Raw genomic sequence first — 4,759 nt, 5'->3', positions numbered from 1 at the left:
CCAAATCCATCCCCAAGCAGCACTCAGCCCCCTTCCAGGTAACTTCCTCGGTTTATATACTGGGCTTCCCAGCTACTTGTGTACCTCCTCACTGGCAGAGCATGAGACACTGAAAAGTCCTTGACTTAGGGTAAGCACCACTTATCAACATCTAAAACATCAGTCTGTTACCAATATTATTCTCATACTGAATCCAAAACACAGCACTATACTAGCTACTAGGAAGAAAATTAACTCCATCCCAGATGAAACCAGGACACCCATCAAAGGCCATGCTGCTGCTGGAGGGGAAGTCCTGTCTCCCCCTGTCATGTCCCTACTCTCTCTGCTGTCCCAGTGCTCCCTCGGTGCAGCCTCAGGGGCAGAGAGAGATGAGGGATCTGACGCAATTTACCTGCTTTTCTGGCAGGATCAGTTTCCAGCCAGCTCACTTAAGCCAGCACAATAGGCACATAAGGAGGGTATTAAGGATAGCACAGCACTTTTGGGTTTGCTCAAACCAATCAGGAAACCTCTTGTGGCATTACTAATGGATTATTTCTACCTGCACTTCAGGTACATCACAATAAAGCACCCTGCTGTGAAAATCCAGTGGACACACCAGGTGAAATTCACATGGCCCCTGCTGTGGTGTTTTAGAGTAGTGTGGTGGTTTTCACCAATGGACAGGATATGCCATCAGGCAAACACACTGAGCCCACCTCAGCACAAATTCAGCTGGGATAGCTTGCATTACAAGGGAGGTCTGCACAAAACATGCATGGCTGGAGATAACCAAAGCACTTATTCCTCAGCCCTCAGCCAGCACAACTTTATGATGTTGGTCAGGCCATAATCTGGAATGAAAGTTAATGGAGTAACATTTGGGTCTCCATTAGCACTTTATTGAGTTGCAATAGTCCTGCGGTCAAGGCAGAGATAATATGATACTATGAGAGGTTATATATTTGTAGGCAGAAATTTGAACTGTAATTCTGTATTTGAGCTCAAATAAGCCTTGTGTTTCCATGTGGGGAGCAGAAATGTTTCGTATTTGAGACACTGACTCGTACTGCGTGTGGTCAGAAAGAGAGAGACTTGTAATGGGTTATGAGCAGGTCTCGGATCAGCTCTTCAGAGAAGATCTGAGCACCATTACAGGATCACGTCTTCAGAGAAGAGCAGAGCAGTGTTAGAGATGCTCTCTGTCCCAGCTGGTCAATGTGTGGTGGAGGGAAAGACAGAAGGAAAGCACTGGCCCCTTGACTTTGTTTTTTTTAAATTTTATTACATTCATGCCTTTTGACTTACAGATTTTTGCATGTGAGTGGGTTGATCTGATGACGAACAGGTGAACTAGCCTAACTGAGAATTTTGCATGTGGCCGAAGGCAACACTGGGCCACATGGATGGCACTGCAAACAGAATCTGAACCAGCCTAGGAAATGCTTCCAGTCTTCCCAATGGGATGAGGGTCTCTCTTTCACAAGGTACAAAACCAAATCCTGAACATTAGTTTGGGTTTGGGAAAGTCAGCTGTGTTAGCCTAAGTGCTGTGTTCAGATCTGTCCACAATTATCACGGCAACTGTGACATGTAGGGCCAAATCCTGCTGATACATGTAATAACATGAACACTGAATATTCTTCTGTCAGGGCAATGTTTGCCTCCATGCAAAAGGCAGGGAGTTCAGTGTCCTGTTCTTTGCTGCTCAGTTCTCAAGTCCCACTCTTGCCCCTCTGCCCCTGTGGTAGACACTGTTCAAGTGCACAAAGCAATACCTACCAGGAGTGAAGCAGGGAGCTGTGCCCCAGGACTGGTGAAGCATCCTCATCCAGGCCAGGGGAAAAAAAGGGAATAAATTCAGATCCTCCTCTGGAATGTGTTCCTTGCTCTTTGTGCTGTCAAAGGCAGATTTAGCACTGAAAGTATAAGGAGCTGCAGAATGGAGCAACAAAAGAAACACAGACCCTTAATGATCTCTATCTTTGAGAATGATTTCAGGGATATTACCCCCATGAACAAGAGAGTCAGTAATGCACCTCCTTCCACTCAGCTCTTCTGCTAGTGCAAGTCAATGTTTTTCCATTAACCTCAATGGAGCTTTGCTGATTACATGAAGTTGAAATCATTATGTACAGTTTATTGGCTCTAGTCATTTAATAATATGCTACAATGGAAAATCTTTCACCTCTGCCTCTTTTATAAAGCACACAGGACCCATACGGCTTCAGGTCATTATATTTTGCTCTAATCCCACCTTCTTAAAAAAATACCCTTCTGTTATCTCTTGCTTGAGGGGGCAGCTATGACTAAGTGGCTGAACAAAACCTTGAGATTTACCAAACCTGCAATGCAGCTCATTTCCCAGCATTTAAGGCAATGCTGTTCTTGGAATTCACACTTTGAAATTTCCCCACCCAGAGAATCAGTGCTTAGGACAAAGGTAGGCACCAGTATAAAGCCCAATTGCAAACGCACCAAATAAAAGTATTAGGTTAAATATTGCCTTTCACTTCTTATAGAAAAAGAGTTTCTTTGCTGTATTTCTTATTTTACATCTCCATATAATCACCCAACTCTAGCACTGAAGACTGAGAAGTTCCAGTAATATGTCCTGGAAATGGATTCCCCTTCCTGGCTGGATTGATCTTTCTTAGCTCAGGACTTTGTGTATTCCTGTGTCCTAGGCATACAGTCACAAAATCAGCTCTGAGCTACCAACAGCTATGACTTTTGCTTAAATCATGACTACTTTATCTTCGAGTGTACATTAATTTATGCTCCATAAAACACCCCAGTGTCTTATAGTGGTACAATTCTGTATCAAGTCCTGCAAAAACCACAGACTTGAGTTACACCAAATTGGTACCTGTGGCACAAGCTTATGGGAATGGACAGCAAAAAGTGTCATACTGGTGATTCATTAGGTGACACTCTGCAATGACTCTGCACCCATACCCTAAGGTACATTGGTCTCTGATTTCCACATGAATCATAAGATGCTTTGGCTGCTTTTGAGATGTGATTGTGTGTGACATGTAATCTTTGTGATGAGCTAAATCAAATTACAAGGGCAAGTAAGGTTCAGTCAGGTTCAGTAAGGCTCTTTTTTAAATCTACGCATTTTCAGCTCAAGTCCTGTCCTAACATTCTACCAATTCTTCTAATCCACTCCTCTTTGGGTCACCTGCAGTTCACATCTGGTTCTGAATCTAAAACACATCAATGCTGAAATTTATTTTAAATATGTGCAACGTCACAGCTGAGTCGGATTAATTCATATTGGGCAGCAAGGCTCCACAGTGAGATAACAGCACGCTCCATAATTGAAAGCTGGCTAAATGATGTTCAAAGAATTTGTGAATGCCATGCACAACAACATTTCTAGCTGTTTCATTATTTTAATGTTTCCCCTTTTTTGTACATTTCTGAGGCACCATTTATAATTATTAATAGAATATTAGCAAATCATTTTTCTAATTCTTGGCATTTTCAGGTTCTTTGCAGAGATAGACACTAGACCTAATCTTGTTGGACTCCCAAAAGTGTTTTGTATAACATTAATTTAGATGAAAATCAAGTCTAACATATGAACTATAAAGCATGTAAGAAACTGACTGAAGAGGAGTTTTCTGTCAGGAGAAAGGGGAATTATTAATGAAGTTTCCTAAATTCACCCTGGAAACAATCTTATTTAATCTTCTCATTAATGACCTTGGCACAAAAATAGGAAGTGAATGAGTGAAATCTGCTGATAACACAAAACTGGAAGGTACTACTGATACAGAAGAGGACTAGAGTATCACACAGGAAGACATTCATGACCTTGAGGACTGCAGTAACAGAAATAGGATGGAATTTTGTTGTGAATAATGCAAAGTGATGATCTTAGAGGCCAAAAGACATTTCTGTGAGACCAGAGGATGAGAAAGAATTAGAGGTATCAGTCATATGATACAATCAGCCTTCTGTGGAAGAAGGCATAGGATCCTGCGATGCAGAGCAAGCAATGCATTATCATCTTCGTAACCTGTAGTGATAAGGCCTAGTCGAACGTTCTGAAAAGATAGATTCAAACTGGACCAAGAGGTGCTGCTAGGACAATGAAGGGGATGAAGAAGATTATCTTACCAAAAATATCTTGGTGTGAACATTTAAAGGAAGGGAATATAACATCAGAGGATTAAAAAAAAAAGAGAGAGAGAGAAAGGGAAGGCTATTCAAAGTAAAAAAACAAAAAGAACAATACAGGTACAAAATAAAATGCCCAAGAATATTTTAGGCTGGTATTAAAATAAGGCTTCAAAACATCAAAGCAGGATTCTGGAATATCAATTCCATCATAATAGCAGGAAAAAAAAACTGGTTTCAAGTCACACTTGTTAAATTTGGGGGACAAAAAAGGAGGGAGGCTATATGACTTGACAGCAGGCCAGTGGTCAGAATGAAAGCCCCATTGGGTGGCATCAGGTTTTCCACTCCCTGTCAGCCAGATTTGCATAGAAAAATGATGTGCAAACTTTCACAAGCACAGCATGGAGTCCTGACCTGTACCACATCTGCTTGCTGCAGATTTGGAGCTCTGTGATCAGACCTGCAGACATTTCAGGTGCTGTGGAACTTCACACAACCAGAATATGGGTACTCCATGTACCTGTGAACCTTTAGCTGTGGCAGCCCTATGCTCAGCAATGCACAAGCCCAAACAATTCCCATGTGAGAGGAAGTGAACAAAGTAGCTTCGACCAGTTCAGTGAGTCCACTCTGCAAGCCTTGG

This window comes from Acanthisitta chloris, unplaced genomic scaffold (genome assembly GCF_000695815.1).
Source record: "Acanthisitta chloris isolate BGI_N310 unplaced genomic scaffold, ASM69581v1 scaffold7843, whole genome shotgun sequence".
Lineage (NCBI taxonomy): Eukaryota > Metazoa > Chordata > Aves > Passeriformes > Acanthisittidae > Acanthisitta > Acanthisitta chloris.
This window is presented reverse-complemented; position numbering follows the sequence as displayed.